The sequence below is a fragment of the Lissotriton vulgaris genome, chromosome 2_1, assembly GCF_964263255.1.
Source record: "Lissotriton vulgaris chromosome 2_1, aLisVul1.2, whole genome shotgun sequence".
Lineage (NCBI taxonomy): Eukaryota > Metazoa > Chordata > Amphibia > Caudata > Salamandridae > Lissotriton > Lissotriton vulgaris.
This window is the reverse complement of record NC_141687.1, coordinates 269,425,971-269,443,503: the sequence shown is the minus strand read 5'-3', so window position 1 is coordinate 269,443,503 and position 17,533 is coordinate 269,425,971. Positions and strand designations below refer to the sequence as shown.

The 17,533-nt window shown below is 50.8% G+C and overlaps 1 protein-coding gene across 2 annotated transcripts in view; it reads left to right on the top strand.

The window, feature by feature from the left end:
- The window catches only part of USP32 (ubiquitin specific peptidase 32), a 1,504,025-nt gene that overhangs the window by 875,847 nt on the left and 610,645 nt on the right, over positions 1–17,533 (top strand). The window lies entirely within an intron of this gene.

Sequence of the window (17,533 nt, the reverse complement as noted above, 5' to 3'; positions counted from 1 at the left end):
CAATAACGCCACATCTCATCTGTTATGGTTGTATCCAAGTCGTGCTGCCAGGCCAAGCGTGCCTTGTTGTACCCGGCCACTCGTTCAGACATCGTAATCCTGTTCAGGGTGGCCACTAATTTCTGTGGTTCTTCCGTTTTAACTACAAGTGTAAGTTCTATTAGCTCTGGTGGTTCCTGTAGATCATCTCCCAGCTGTTCCCTCCAGGCCTCTCTAACTCTGTGGAATTGAAAGCGCTGTAACATGTTAGGTAGTACTTCCGGGGTGACCGTATCGGACAACTTTTTAAGGGTTCCATCCGTGAACATGTCCCCTGCCGTATGAATCCCCAGGGCCTTCATTGCCTTAATCACACCTTTGTCCCTACATGGTGTGAGCCAGGACATCCACTCTATGGGCATCGCTGGGGAATACAACAGCGCACCTGGGTGGTACTGCAGAAGGGCATGCCAGGCATGCCTAGGTGAGTTTAACGAGTCAAGTAACCCCGTCCGCCTATCTGGTGTGTCAAAAACCACTGCTGGTAGGGGCAGTGGGGCAGCATATAATGTCTCTAACTGAACAAATGGGGGATTTTCCCTGTTGTGTATCCATCGATGTAGGTGGGCTGCCTGGGATACCCGATAATATAATTCAAAATCAGGGGCTTCTAGGCCGCCCAGCACTAAAATGTTCCATTGTACTCGTGCCTGGCTGCCAGCCCAAGCTAGTTTGATCATTTGAGTCGTGAGTCAAGCAAAAAAGCATTTCGGGAGGACTATAGGGATATTCACAAAAAGATAGAGCAGTCTCGGCAATATAACCATTTTCATTATCGAGATTCTACCAAGCAGGGACAGAGGAAGCCCGATCCATTTTTCTACGTTATTCTCCAGTCTGTCCATGGCCCTACCATAGTTCTCCCGGAAGACCGTCTCGGCGTCAGTGTGGAGCTGCACCCCCAGTTATCTAGCCGGCTCAGTGGTCCACCGCAGTGGGTAATCCATCTCAAACCGCTTTGTAGCTGTCGTGAGGGGGAACGCAATAGACTTGTCCCAGTTTACCATCAGTCCCGAGAGTGCCCCAAACCTCACCACTTCCCGAAGCAACGGGCCAGGTTCGTCTCAGGTTCTCGTACGTAAAGCAAGGTGTCGTCCGCATATGTTGTTATAACTAGTTTATTCGTGGGGAAATTGAGTCCCCGGTGTGAATGGTATTCACGCAGGACGCGCGCTAGTGGCACTGCAACCAAAGCATACAACGTCGGGGATAAGGGGCATCCCTGCCAGGTGCCTCTGCGAATTTTAATAGGTTCAGTCACCTTACTGCCCAGTCTAATACGTGCTGACGGGTCTGCATATAGCACCGATATCATCTGCCAAAACACCTGTCCTATCCCCATTCTCGCAAGGGCCGTTTTCATGAACGACCACCCCGCGGAGTCGAAAGCCTTCTCCATATCAAGGAAGACTGCCATTGCTCTCGCGTCCGGTCTCAAGTGCTGAATAGCCCCGAACACAGTCTGTAGGTTGTAGGTGATATTTCTACCCTTGAGGTTGTGCAGGGGGTGCCCCAGGGTTCTGCCATCAGCCCAATACTGTTTAATTTGTACCTCCAACCGCTTATCCATCTTATTGGCACTTTTGGTATCTCGGTATTTAACTGTACCGATGACACCCAATTGATCTTTTTGCTGGAGTGTGGAGAGGCGGTTGCGTTGGAGACATTTCATCGCTGTATGTCAGCCACAGCAGATTGGTTATGTTCCAACTCACTCCAGTTCAACAGGTCTAAAACAGAGGTGCTTTACTGTTCCACTGATCGTGTTCCACGCTCACTGCCAGAGGATTTCTGGCCTTCCTTCTTTCCCGGATCAGGGACAACAGCGGACTCTGTGCGAAATCTGGGAGTCATGTTTGAGCCTAATCTTCAATTGGATAGCTTTGCCAATAAGACCGTGGCCACTTGTATGGTACTGCTCCGCATGCTGCGCAAAGTCCTTCCTATGCTCCCAGTCCCGGCCAGATCTGAGGCGGTACGGGGGATCATACTGAGCAGGTTGGACTATTGCAACGCATTGCTGCTGGGTGCACCGAAGAACTTGGTGGTCGGCAAGCTACAACGGATTCAAAACATGGCGGCTAAGCTAGCTCTGTCCCGTCCGCGTTCCGCTTCATCCACTGCGCGCTGCGTGACCTTCATTGGTTACCGGTCCAACAGCGGATCCTTTTCAAGGCCTCATGCTTGGTCTTTAGGGCGCTGCATGGGCAGGGTCCCGGCATGCTGCAGAATCTTTTCTCCTGGTACACTGTCCCTCGCACTTTGCGCTCTTCTTCCGCTTACCTGGCTACGGTTCCCAGGTTTCAAAGGTCAAGGATGGGCGGTCGTTCCTTCAGCTTTGCTGCTGCCAGTCTTTGGATGGATGAAGGATGCTAAAAGGAACTTCTTTAGCGATAGGATTGAGAGGGCAAGTAATTCTCCAGGAGAATCTTTCAAAATTTTTAAGGAACTTCTGAAGGCCCCGGTCCCGCCAGTCGTGTATGATAATCCTAAAGAAAAATGTGAAGAACTGGCTGACTTCTTCCATTCAAAAATAGAGAAGATATTATCCTCCCTGCCCGCGATCCCTCAAATCCCTGAGCTGGCTGTTAGTCCAATAAGATGCCCGGCTGAGCTAGCCTCCTTCGGCCCTTTCTCGGAAGAGGAGGTTATAAAAGTACAGACAGAGATGAAGAGTGGATCTCCGAGTGACCCAGTGCCCATGAAATACCTCAAGCTTGTGGCAAACACTCTGTCAACTCCGCTGGCTGACCTTATTAATCTTTCACTCTCTCATGGTACAGTGCCCCAGAGATGGAAAAAGGCAGTGGTAAAAGCCTTACTGAAAAAACCAGGATTGGATCCATCCAACTTGACCAACTTCAGGCCAATTTCACTTCTGCCCGGGTTCTAAAAAGTTGCAGAGAAGCTGGTCAACCGTCAGCTTTCTTATCATCTAGAGTCCAACCACCTGTTGGAAGACTCCCAGACTGGTTTCCGCCCCGGCCAGGGAACGGACACAGCCCTACTGGCAGTAGTGGAGGAAGCAAGGAGCACTCTTTATACAAGAGGGTCAGTGGCAGTGATCCTCCTGGACTTGAGTGCTGCCTTTGACACCGTGAGTCATCAGGTGCTCCTCCAACGTCTGTCAGAGGTAGGTGTTTCAGGGACGGCCCTGAAATGGTTGGAATCTTTTCTCTCCAACCGTTTTTACCAAGTCTGGGAAGGAGCAGAGCAGTCGACCCTATTCCCTCTTCAATGTGGAGTCCCGCAGGGCTCATCGCTGAGCCCTACCTTATTTAATATATACATGACTCCACTTGAAAGAGTGGTCGCCCCCTCAGGGGTGAAGATCATCAGCTACGCTGATGATACTCAGCTGGTGGTGGGCCTCACTCAGTTGGCGGAACAACCTGAAGTTTTACACGACTGCCTTGCTAATGTCTACCGCTGGATGTCTCACTCTGCTTTAAAGCTTAATGGAGGAAAAACCGAGCTGATGCTCCTGGGTAATTCCAGCCCCTCCATTATTGCTAGCTGTTGGCCCCGGTCTCTGGGTGACCCACCATCTCCCAAGAAGGAGATCAAGACCTTGGGAGTGTGGTTGGAGGAAGATCTGTCCTTTAGGACCCACGCCAGGAAGACCGCGGGGGTTTGTTTTGGTCTGCTGCGGTCAGCCCGTAAGGTGTTACCACTGCTTCCTGATCCAGCAAGGAAGCTTTTGATGCGTGGTTTAATCCTATCGAGGCTCGACTATGGGAACGCGCTGTTTCTCGGTGCTCCCGAAGCGACTTTTAAAACCCTCCAACAGGTGCAAAATGCAGCTGCGAGAGTCCTTATGGATGTTCCCAGAAGGCAGTCTGCCGCCCCGGCCCTCAAAACGCTTCACTGGCTCCCCGTGAAGGAGCGGGTGAAATTTAAAGCGCTATGCACGGCCCACAAAATTCTGCATGGCAAGGGCCCCCCCATCCTTTTTAACATGGCCCGTCCTTATAAGCCCACACGTCTTTTGCGCTCGGACCAAAAACATCTTCTGCAGTCAGCGAGAATAAGGAGAGCTCGTTCTGGGGGCAGGCGTTTCTCTGTGCAGGTGACGACTCTGTGGAACTCTTTGCCCCTTAAGATTCGCTCAGAGCCCAAGATCCTACTGTTTAGGAAACTTCTCAAGACCTATTTGTTCCCACAGTAGTGATTAGATTGAGCCTCTCCTTGTGGTCTGTTCCGCGCCGGGATGCCCCCGGGTAATCTGAGCGCGTTATAAATTTCATATAATAATAATAACTCTCTCCCGCTCCAACTGAGGTGTATGAGTGAACTCCCTCTCTTTAAGAGAAATCTAAAAACCCATCTCTTTCCTAGAGTAGTGTGATCTTCATGACCGTGTGCTGGTCTGTTCAGTCAAAGCGCCAGGATACCCTTTGGGTGACAGTGTTTTGCGCTATACAAAACTGGAATACATACATAAATCCCGCCTGTTCCGGGACCACCTGTTCAGGCGTCAGCAGTGCCAATCTAGTAGTGAGAACTTTAGCATAGATTTTAGCATCCACATTAAGTAGGGAAAGGGGTCGATAGGAGCTACATTGCTCCAGGGGCTTGTCTGGCTTAGGGATGGCAACAATCAGTGCCTCCCTCATCGTGTTAGGCATCTGCTCGGTCTCAATGATGTCTGTGAACAGGGCGGATAGGTGTGGGAGCAACAATTCCAGGATCGATTTATAAAATTCGACTGTTAAGCCGTCAGTACCCGGCGCACTCCCTGCTCGCATACTCCCCAAAGCGTTGCGAATCTCGTCAATTTCTATAGGGAGCGATAGGAACTCGCGTTGTACATTCGTCAAAAACGGGAGTTTGATGTGGTCCAGGTAGTCCGCGACCTCTTCGTCGCTACCCGTCGCACGCGCTGCGTATAGATCAGAGTAGTATCCACGATACCTCTGCGCTATCTCCTCTTCATCATTGAGCAAGACTCCCTCCTTTGATTTGACTGCAGTGATCCTTACTCTCGATCTTTGTTGTTTTATCATGTTGGCTAATACCTTCCCCGGCCTATCCCCCTCGCCATACGTCCGAGTAATAGCATACTTGCCCAGGTGTTTGACCTCCGCATTGGCCTCTTCATGGTATTCCGCTAGCAATCCCTTCATGTCCTCACAGGCGGCCTCCGTATCCTGCGTCAGCAGGCGGTTCTCGCAGTCCGCCAGCTGTGTCTCCAATTGCGACAATCTCTGGCGGATTGAGAGCAAAACTCCAGAGTGTTTACTCATGGCCACACCCCTGACATAAACCTTGAACGCCTCCCATATTGTTTGAAAGTTGTCCACCGACCCTACATTTGCTTCGAAATAGGCCTCTATTGCTTCGTGCATCTCTTCCCGGAGCACGGAGTCCAGCAAAGAGTACGGCAGGAATTTCCATGTGAATGGGGGGAGGGCCTTCTGGGGAGTGGTTGGACAGGGTGCGAGGAAGCACCCGGCAGCTGAACACTCGTGAAAGCAGTCCCGTCGAGGCCAGCCGGTAATCTATGCGCGTATGGATATCGTGAAAGGCCGAATAATGAGTGTACCCTCCGTTCAGACAACGCCAGACGTCCCCCATATCCTCACTAATAAGTATCTGAAAGAAACACGTTAGTATTAGATTCCTTACCTTAGAATATCCCCAGGCGTCAGTCTGGATCCGGCAACTTTTGCGTAGCAGTACCCCTGCGCGTCGGTAGGCGTCGTCTGCAGGCGTCTCCTGCGGCTCCGCGTCCGTCGTCGGCGTCGTGCGCCGTGATGACGTCGCTGGAGTATATAGACGCCGCCTCCGCGCGCTGACGTCAGTTCTTCTTTTTTCCGCGCCAGTAAGCGCAGATCCAAGAGCGGTACTCCGGTCTTTTGACCAGTGCTACCGTCCGGGGGCCCTAGCGGTTCGGGTGTCCCTGCCTCGACGCCATCGGGTGCTCCGGCCCTGGTGCCGCCGACGGCTCCGACCCCGGCGCCGCAGGGGCCTTCGGGGTCGACGCCGGCTGGTCTACCGGCCTCTCCGGCGCCGATTACATCGGGGTTACCCCCGACGCCGTCCCCGTGCGGCGCCGGTTCTCCTGTGATGGCTCCGGGCGGCGTCGCCCCCATACCCTCCCCGAATCGGGACGCGAAGTCGGACCGACATCGCTCGACGCCGATGGGGCCTGTGAACCCCGAGGAGCCAGTCTACATTGTTGACTCCGAATATGGAGATAATGTAGAGTACGGAGAGGGTTGGGAGGGGTCTGAGGACCCTCTGTCACGTGAGTGTCAGTACCACGTGGACTGGACAGGTGATTTGGGTGATGCCAGTGGTCTGGACGACTCTCCTAACCCTGGCTTTGTCTCTCCTCCTTCCGTGGCATCGGAGGGGGGGCTGCTTATTCAGTGGTGTTGATGAGGGCTGCCAAGGCCTTACACCTTGAGCTCCCCGTCGCGGCCGTGAGGCCTAACATCCTCACTGAGGTCTTCAAACCGCAGTCATGCCCACAGGAGCCACTGCTGCCGTTTAACGAAGCCTTGTCAGACGTTTTTTTGGGCACGTGGTCCAGGCCCTCTTCAGGTTCGCCTGTTGATAGGAACGTGGCCAGACGCCACCGTCCGTGCCCGGACAACCCCAAGTTCCTGTCCACCCATCCCACCCCTGAGAGTCTGGTGATCCAGGCCTCGACTTCCCAGACCGCATTCCCGTCGGCCCCACCCGACCGGGAATCTAAGAGGTATGACCAGTATGGCAAGAGGGTCTTCTTGTCCCTGAGTTTGGGACTGCGGTCTTGCAACACCGCTTGCCTCTTGGGCCGCTACACCCACTCTGTGTGGGATACGGTCGCGGAACTGCTGCCAGAATGCCCCTTGGAGGTGCGGGCGAAGCTCGGCAAGGCTGTGGCTGAGGGCCGAGACGCAGCAAAATATGCCATACGGTGTGGTCTTGATACGACCGACTCGCTGGGCAGAGCTATGTCCACGACGGTGGCGATTCGTCGCCACGCCTGGCTGAGATCCGCCAACTTTTCGGCAGATGTCCAGAATGCCCTGATGGACATGCCGTTTGATGGCTGTCGCCTGTTTGGTGACAAGGCGGACCACGCGCTGGAGCGCTTCAAGGACTCCAGGGTCACGGCCAAGTCCTTGGGTCTCTCGACCCAGCGCCAGCAAACGGGTTCATTTCGCTCCTTTCGTGGCCAAGGAAGGGGCGTCCCCACACGTGCTGCCAGCCACGCGCCGCAACAATCTTATCAACGCGGTGGCGGCCGTAGAAACCGCCGTGGAGGCGGTCGGGGTCAACGGCGGGGTCAGGCCACATCTTCCCCCGCAGCATCAGCCTCCAAATCCTCCTAGTCCGTGCTTTCAGGCCCATTTGACGCCAGTGGGTGGCAGGGTTCGCCATCACCACGCCCGCTGGCGCACAATCACATCGGACAGGTGGGTGCTGCAACTCGTCCGAAGGGGCTACTCCCTCCCCTTCGAGACCAATCCTCCAGCCATGCCACCGCAGAACCACCGTGTGTCGGGGGACCACTTGGCACTTCTGCAGGAGGAAGTTACGGCCCTCTTGGCTAAGGGGGCCATCGAGCCCGTTCCTGGGCCAGAAGTAGGGCGTGGTTGCTATTCCCACTACTTTCTGGTGCCCAAGAAGGACAAAGGGGGCCTACGTCCTATCTTGGATCTACCGAACGTCAACGGCTTCCTCCGGAAAGAGAAGTTCAAGATGTTGACATTAGCTCAGGTCTTGACTGCTCTAGACCGGCAAGACTGGATGGTAGCGTTGGACTTGCAGGATGCGTATTTTCACATCCCCGTCCTGCCGGCCCACCGGCGTTACCTGCGGTTCACGGTAGGCCAGGAGCACTTTCAGTGTATCGTGCTCCCCTTCGGCCTTACCAGCGCCCTACAGGTGTTCACAAAGGTGATGGCGGTGGTCGCAGCCCATCTGCGCAGGTTAGGGGTTTCAGTCTTCCCCTATCTAGACTGGTTGTTGAAGGCGGGCTCGCCCCAGACAGTCGTCCACCACCTTCAGATGACGGCAGACCTCTTGCACGACCTGGGGTTCTCCATCAATGTGCCGAAATCACACCTGTGTCCCTCTCAAAAGCTCCTTTTCATCGGAGCGGTTCTGGACTCGGCGCAGTTTCGGGTTTATCCTCCGGAACGGCGGGTCCGGGATATACAGGCTTTGATTCCCGTCTTTCAGCCGCTATCCCGGGTTTCGGTCAGGTTGACGCTGCGGCTGCTGGGGCTGATGGCTTCCTGCATCCTTCTGGTGCATCACGCCCGGTGGCGGATGCGGGCTCTGCAGTGGGACCTGAAGTTTCAGTGGGCCCATCATCAGGGCAACTAGTCCGACCACGTCTTGATCTCGGAGGGCACTGCGAGACAACTGCAGTGGTGGCTTACGGACCGCGATTGGGTCAGAGGCAGATCCCTCTCCCTTCCCCAACCGGAGCACGTTGTCGTGACGGACGCGTCCCTCCAGGGCTGGGGAGGCCACTTGGGAGAGGCGGAGATCAGAGGCATCTGGTCTCCGGCGGAGTCCCGGCTCCATATCAACCTGTTGGAGCTACGGGCGATTCGTCTAGCACTGAAGGCATTCCTCCCCTTTGTCAACGGGAGTGTAGTGCAGGTGTTCACAGACAACACCACCGCCATGTGGTACTGCAACAAACAGGGCGGGGTGGGGTCGTGGACCCTTTGCCAGGAGGCTCTGCGCCTCTGGCAGTGGCTGGAACGTCAGGGCGTGACTTTGACGGTTCAACACCTGGCAGGTTCTCCGAACGCCAGGTCGGACGAACTCAGCCGTCGGTGCTCGATGGATCACGAATGGCGTCTGAACTCGGACGTGGCGCAAGACCTCTTTCTGCAATGGGGAGAGCCTTGGTTAGATCTATTCGCCACAGAAGAGAACGTGCAATGTCATCAGTTCTGCGCGTTGGAGTTTCCAAGACGGCACTCGCACGGCGACGCCTTTTGGCGCGAGTGGAGTTGCGGTCTGTTATACGCCTTTCCGCCTATACCACTTCTGCCCAGAGTGCTGAAGAAGATCAGGCGCGACCGGGCCCAAGTTATCCTTGTGGCTCCGGACTGGGCTCGAAGGTACTGGTATCCCGAGCTACTCAGCATGTCAGTCGGTCCCCCGATCCGCCTGCCCCTTCAGGAGGACCTTCTGTTGCAGCAGCAGGGGACGGTCCTCCACCCGAACCTGTCCAGTCTCCACCTCCATGCTTGGAGATTGAGCGGCGGCAGTTGAGGCCATTTGACTTGCCTCCTGAAGTTTGTGATGTAATTCTGGCAGCCAGGCGTCCCTCCACAAAGTCGGTATACGCCTGTCGGTGGAACAGATTTGTGGCATGGTGCACAGCAAAGGCTGTGGATCCCCTTTCTGCCCCTCTTTCCGAGATTCTTCTTTTTCTTCTCTCTCTTGCCCAGCAGGGCTCTGCTCTGGGCACTATCAAGGGCTACCTTTCGGCCCTTTCAGCCTTTCTAAGGCTTCCTGATCAGCCTTCTTTCTTCAAGTCCCCAATTGTAACGAGATTCTTGAAGGGCATCACACACATGTATCCACCTGTTCCATTTGTGATGCCTCAGTGGGACTTGAACCTGGTTCTTACCTTTTTGATGTCCTTTCATTCTTGTCCTCTCTGTCTCCTGACTTTAAAGACGGCTTTCCTGGTTGCCATCACCTCTGCCAGGAGGGTGAGTGAGCTCCAGGCTCTTTCTGTCAAACCTCCTTTCCTGTCCATTCATCCTGACAAGGTGGTTCTAAGGACTAGACCTTCTTTCCTGCCCAAAGTAGTTTCTGCTTTTCACATCGGGCAGTCCATCACCCTCCCTTCCTTCTTCCCGCCTCCGCATCCTTCAAAGGATGAAGAGCGGCTCCATCGTCTGGACCCAAAACGTGCGCTTTCATTCTATATGGATCGCACACGCCAGTTGCGGGTGGATGACCAACTGTTTGTTGGCTACGTCGGTGCGAAGAAGGGACGGGCGGTACATAAACGGACCATCTCTCGGTGGGTCGTTCTGTGCATCAAAGCGTGCTACTCTTTGGCTCGGAAGGAGCCTCCTGTTGGCCTGAGGGCCCATTCCACTCGGGCCACGGCGGCTACTACTGCCCTGGGCCGGGGAGTCCCCTTGCAGGACATTTGCCAGGCGGCTACGTGGGCCTCGCTGCACACCTTTGCGAGGCACTACTGCCTGGACAGTCAAGTCCGGAGGGATGGCTTCTTTGGCCGTTCTGTCCTCCAGGACTTTCTGGTGTAGGAATGTATTGGTTCGCAGACCCACCACCGGGGTTGGTATTGCTGGGGTATCTATTCTAAGGTAAGGAATCTAATACTAACGTGTTTCTTTCAGATGAACAAGTTACTTACCTTCGGTAACGATATATCTGTAAGAAACATTAGTTAGTATTAGATTCCTTACCGAACCCACCCATCCTCCCCGTTCTGCGAACTGATACCTAGGGTTAAGGACATCCCTTTCAGGGCCCTAGTTTCAAATGGCACCAGTGTTGGTTCTCACATGGCTCTGCGTGTTCTGGCGCGGAAAGGCTGTGTACAAAGAACTGACGTCAGCGCGCGGAGGCGGCGTCTATATACTCCAGCGACGTCATCACGGCGCACGACGCCGACGACGGACGCGGAGCCGCAGGTTAGCCTACAGACGACGCCTACCGACGCGCAGGGGTACTGCTATGCAAAAGTTTCCGGATCCAGACTGACGCCTGGGGATATTCTAAGGTAAGGAATCTAATACTAACTAATGTTTTTTACAGATATATCGTTACCGAAGGTAAGTAACTTGTTCATGTTGTCTAATTCTCTAGCAGCCTTCGCTGGTCCCCTATCTGGGCCACTCGACTGGTCCAGCTCAGGATTTCTAATCATATTGAAGTCTCCGCCCCACAGTACAGTCCGGGAGGGAAACTGTGCTACTTCCTTAGCCAGGTTCCTGTAAATCTCAGGGTGATCTTAGTTTGGGCCATATACTAACATCACATCAATACCCTTTCCAGTTAATCGCGATATGACATATCTGCCGTCTGGGTCAGTCTTCAATTTACTTAGAGAGTAGTCCGATTTTGGGTTTACCCAGGTGAGCACCCCTCTAGCATGTGATGTAAAGTTGGCAGCATTACTCTGCCCACGGAGTCCCATGGCTTGCAACCTGGTGGAGTTTACCTGCAAGTGTGTTTCCTGGAGGAGGGCCAGGTCGACGTGATGTCTCGACAAGTAATTCAAGACCTTCCGTAGCTTCCTATGGTCGTTCAGGCCCCGTATGTTCCACGTCAGAGCAATCAACCCCCCCTTCCGGTGCTGGCCAGTGGTCTCTTCCTGTCTATCACCCCGGTCTAGCTGAGCTTACCGTCAATCTGTATACAGAGGACGGTTGCATGGTATCTGAAGTACAAAAAAGCAGTGTGTCACACCTCATGGCTGTAAAATGTGAACAACCCAACCCCATGTCCCCCACCCAGCCCTCCCACAGCAGACCTCCCCCAACTAGGTCGCTGTAAATTCGACTGGCGTCTTCGCCCGCCCCCCTCCCATCATCCCCCCCATAAAGGAAAAAAATCAAGAATATGTTAGGTGTTACCACATGTGGGCAGAGGTAGCCGCGAGACATTCAATGTGTAAGATAAACAATCGCCATCACAGTGTTCCGCCTTCTTCCCAGCCTCGCCAGCCGGCAGCTTTGTGTCCCTCGGGCCATGTGTTCTTTGTGTGGAGTAGCGTGGTGCTTCGGCCCTTAGTCCTGCTCCTCTAGTCCGCCCCCTGTAGCTTCATCCAGCAGGTCCCGTTCAGGCGTTTTCCTCTTGTCTTTAGCCTAGTCTTTGAGCGCCTTCTGCAATGCTTTCGGTTCCTTGAAGATGTGGGTTTGTCCATTTTTGTTAACTTTGAGCTTAGCCGGGTAGAGCATTGCGTAATCTAACCCCAGCTCAGGCAGCTGACGCTTCATCAGAACAAAGTGCTTACTTGCTTCCTGAACTTTCGTTGTAAAGTCCGGGTAGAGTGCCAGATTAGATCCCTCATACGTCAACGTTTGTTTTTCCCTGGCGACTCGCAGTGCCGCGTCCCTATCTCTATAATTGAGAAGCTTTGCAATTATTGGCCTTGGGGGCGGCCCCGGCTTCGGTCGCGCAGCTAAAGTGCGGGGTGCCCTTTCCACAATGAACATGTTGGAGAATGTCTCTTCTCCCAATAATGTCACAAGTAGCTTTTCGACAAAAGTCTCCATCTTGCCTGTCTGGGTGGTCTCCGGAAGGCCAAGGATTTGTATGTTGCAGCGACGGGAGCGCGCCTCCAAGTATTCAGTTTTGTCCTGCAGCACCTGCATCACCCTTCCCAGTTGTTTGTATTCCGTGTCCATGGTGGTCTGTGCCTCTTCGACTTCTGTAATTCTCCCCTCCGACATATCCAGGCGTTCAGCATGCTTATCTAGCCTCTCACCCATTCTATCCATCCTGTATGTTAGCGCGTCCATTTTCACTCCTAGAGAGGAGATCCCCTCCTGCAGCCCTTTCTCCATAGATTTCAACATGCTTTTTAAATCTTGCTCCTGATCCGGGGATGGGGGCTGTACGCCGTCCTCTCCCACACCCTCGTCCTGTGTTTTCTACCACATCTGCGTGAAGGGGAGCTTGGACTGATCTCGGTCTAGCTTTCCCATGTTGCCGTCCAGTCTTCAGCTGCGTTGTCCTCCACTCCTGTCTTGTCTGGTTGGGGCGAGTTCAGAGTATTCCAGGCAGGCGTGATGCCAGCACGCCACTCCAGGGACCCCAGGCTGCAGGGAGAGGGGGTACGGCTAGATACACCAGCGGGTGCTCCCACGGGTCCAAGCCGGCTCCGGGACACCTCCACCACCAATATTGTGCCGGGCTGTCGTACAGGCAGGGCCACCGGGTTCGACAAGACCCTGGCGGGAAACACCCTTGGTCCGCTCCCACCGCCGCTAATGTCCCTGCTGAATTGCAACCATTACCAGAACCAGCGGCGTCGTGCCAGTATTGCCGTCAGTGCTCCCGCCACTCTTGTTGACTGTCTCATCTGTGTGTGTCCAGACCTCCTGTATGGTGTCCGTGATCCGCCTATGGGGCCCTCTCAATAGAATATAGCGTAAGGTACTCGTGCACTAGTCTCCTGCGCTTTTCTCCGTTCCGTCAGTCTAGGCACATGCACTGTGCTCACTAGGGTCTGCTCGTCCCTCCTCTGTTTCGCCCCGCACTTTAGGCCCTCAGCTTCTTACAGTATCGCGCCACGTATGCCAGGGGGCCCTCCGCCGTGCTGAATCCTTTGTGTTGTCCGCTGCTTTTTTCCGGGGTGTCGGCCCGAATCTGCCGCACCGGTCTGCTCCGGGCGGACCTGCCCAACCCCACAAGCCGCACGTATAGTGACGTTGCCGAAGGACCCGGTCACACAAGGGCAGTGCTTGAAGGCCTGCGCCGGTGGTCCAGCGCTGCACCGCTGTTCTCCGTCTGTGTGCAGCGGATGGCCTTCAAAGTCGGGTGACAGGCGTCGGGATGCGTCCCGACTCACAGCAACTACAAAGCGTATATCAATAGGCCGAGGGGGCCAAGGATATTGAAGTATTTTTCGCTGGCTCGGCGGAGCCCGGGAATCACACGGCCATCTCTGACTCCGGCAAGCTCCGCCCCCCAATCCTCTTTGTTTAGTTTGGATCCTGTTATAATGTGTGATCCTTTATTTTAATTAAAGAATAGATTCCATCCTGTGCCAGATTGTAAGATAAACTGGGAAAATAAGGTTTTGCTACTGACTCGTATTTGCAGTAACGATTACATTGAAATAGAGAATATGAAGTGGACAACATAAGGTTTAAAATACTTGGTTATCAATTTCACTGGCAACTTTTCTTTCATACTGTAACCTACTCATTGTTTTGACTATTAGAAGTGGTAGAATCAGATTGTGGAGGCTGGGCATCTTTAAATCTGACACCGTGGAGCAACATAAATCTTTTAAAAATGGTTGTTGTAGTATATGTTTCTTTTTAGTTAGATTCTGTTATTTCTTTAATGTTTTTCTGCTATATTTATTGAGAAACATATTACGTTTTCACGTGGTTTATGGATTGAAAGACTACCACCTGAAGTACCATAATGCAAACATTTTAGAAAACCCCATGTGGCGTCCTTGGTTTTCCAAATCTTAAAGGTTCTCAGAATACATTTACTAGGTAAGCCTATTTTAACTGGTTTCACCACTTTCCCCATATTTTGTTTATTTCTTATGCATACTTGAAACTTCAAATTGACAACAATTTCTAGTTTCAAAGTGGCTTGTGCTCTGAATGATTATGCAAATAATGCCTCGTATAAGGGCAATGTGCATGTAAGACATGCAGCACAAAGCAATGGAGTAATTCGATCCACTGTACCATAGTCCATTATATATCTGTGACTTGAGTGCCTCATTTTAACATATCTAATATTCAGCAAATATTTACCTTTTTAACACTCTATGGAAAGGGGTCAGTGGTCGTAGTCCTACTGTTCTATGCAGTGTTCTCTTTCAACCCACTTTATCTGGCCCAATGGCCACTGTCGTTGGGCTTTTCCTCCCTTCATAGACAACCCTGTATGCAGTTATATACCAGTCCATGGTTACTTCCATGCATTTACAGTGGCTGGTTCCGGAGATCCCCAATCTTGCCTCATCCTTCCTTGTCAACATTAAGCCAGAAGAAAGAAAAGTCTTTGATATTTTGCTTTAGTCACCTCATTCCACACACCTAGAATTATACGTTTTGCACTAGCCTCCAGAGGGTGCCCCCTAACACAAATATGCAGTTTCTCATACCCTCCCAGAAGGGGCCTAATCTTGGTTATAGCCAAAGTATATGGCAGAAACATCCTATTTTTCTACATCTCCTAACGTATAAGTCTGAATCAACTGTACCAAACCTTTTCATTTGAAAACAAGTGTAATAAACACCTTTCAAGATCTTGATTTGTACCAGTCAGATGCCAAGTCTAATTACAACTTCTATAACTGGATAGGATTGGGTATAATGTCTTATGATGCAGTATTGTCCATTTCATATGCATATGCCACTCAGTCGATTATTCGTCACTGTCATGTGTATCAAAGAAACAACTTTCTTGGTCAGAGGTTGAGACAGTACTCTGTATTCTAGTGGGGAGCAGTTCTGTAAGTAAGTGTCCTATGGGATAGGTTCGAATAGCACACGTCTAAGTTGTAAAGAGTTCGGCATTTCTTGTTTCACTAATTTAACATACGATCCTAGTTGGTCCAGATTGAAATGACAGTGCATCCACACTCTACCATTAAACCTGTTATTGACCAAAGAAAAAAATTAGAATGATTGCTGAAACCTCTTATGGTATCATCCACAATTAAGGCTTGGGGACATTGCTTCTTAGAAAAGGGGACAAATATTTAGGTCAGACAGAGACTTTGCGGTGGAGAACCCCTAATAATACATTTCGAAATGAACATTCATTCTGGAAATTAGTGCCTGGACAGTGTACATTCCATGTTTATAAAATTCTAAACCAATCAGGGAGTCAAAATCATAGATAGCAAGAGGTATCAAGATTAAGCAGGTGCAGTTAGAATATAAGTTAGTTGGCTTTGAGTGCTTGCTACTTAAGTACAGAAAAGGCAAGATACAAGCAACTTTCGTATACATTTCAATCTCAACAATGTTTGATGCCAGTGGGCTTACTTATTGCACCCAGCCTTTTATACTTGATTACAGCCAACTTTCATCCAGTCTCTTTGATCTAGATGGTTCTGTTAGTTGATCATGATAGAGATAAGGATATAGTAGACGCATGGAGAAGTGAATGGAGTCCAGTTAATAAACTATGGCATAGTTATCTGAGAATATAGTGGTATGGAAACTTGATTCAATATAAATGTTATATGACAAAAAAATGTTTAGGCTTTATTGAACCCCTGTCTATATTGGGGTCATATATCAATTTGATATTAGGTAATTCATGTTGGAGTCATTAATAATATTTTTTAATATTAATCTCTATGATTTTTGTATCATGCGATTCTTATAACAAGAATATGATGCCACAAGGTTGGACATTGTGTACATCTGCCTGGTGCTGGTTGTGTTATGTGTTAAGTGATTGTAGGAGTGTTGCCCAGATTTTGAATAAATTGAATGCTAGGAATTAATCTAATGGATCGTCCCTATTATAGATTGTTTGTATAGTTAAGATCCTATTGATCTTTAAAGAGCTTGTAAATTGGAACTATCAGAAGAAGTTTATTCTGTATGGAAACATGATCACATTAATTTGGGATTTACAGACGTTGCCGGGGGACCCGGTCACACAAGGGCAGTGCTTGAAGGCCTGCACCGGCGGTCCAGCGCTGCACCGCTGTTCTCCGTCTATGTGCGGCGGATGGCCTTCAAAGTCGGGCGACAGGCGTCGGGATGCGTCCCGACTCACAGCAACTACAAAGCGTATATCAATAGGCCGAGGGGGCCAAGGATATTGAAGTATTTTTCGCCGGCTCGGCGGAGCCCGGGAATCACACGGCCATCTCTGACTCCAGCAAGCTCCGCCCCCCAATCCTCTTTCTTTAGTTTGGATCCTGTTATAAAGTGTGATCCTTTATTTTAATTAAAGAATAGATTCCATCCTGTGCCAGATTGTAAGATAAACTGGGAAAATAAGGTTTTGCTACTGACTCGTATTTGCAGTAACGATTACATTGAAATAGAGAATATGAAGTGGACAACATAAGGTTTAAAATACTTGGTTATCAATTTCACTGGCAACTTTTCTTTCATACTGTAACCTACTCATTGTTTTGACTATTAGAAGTGGTAGAATCAGATTGTGGTAGCTGGGCATCTTTAAATCTGACACCGTGGACCAACTTAAATCTTTTAAAAATGGTTGTTGTAGTATATGTTTCTTTTTAGTTAGATTCTGTTATTTCTTTAATGTTTTCCTTCTATATTTATTGATAAACATGTTATGTTTTCACGTGGTTTATGGATTGGGAGACCGCCACCTGAAGTACCATAATGCAAACTTTTTAGAAAACCCCATGTGGCGTCCTTGGTTTTCCAAATCTTAAAAGTTCTCAGAATACATTTACTGGGTAAGCCTATTTTAACTGGTTTCACCACTTTCCCCACAGAACTGCTCCCCACTAGAATACAGGGTACTGTCTCAACCTCTTTTAATATTAATCTCTATGATTTTTGTATCATGTGATTCTTATAACAAGAATATGATGCCACAAGGTTGGACATTGTGTACATCTGCCTGGTGCTGGTTGTGTTATGTGTTAAGTTATTGTAGGAGTGTTGCCCAGATTTTGAATAAATTGAATGCTAGGAATTAATCTAATGGATCTTCCCTATTATGGATTGTTTGTATAGTTAAGATCCTATTGATCTTAAAAGAGCTTGTAAATTGGAACTATCAGAAGAAGTTTATTCTGTATGGAAACATGATCACATTAATTTGGGATTTACAGACGTATATGACAACA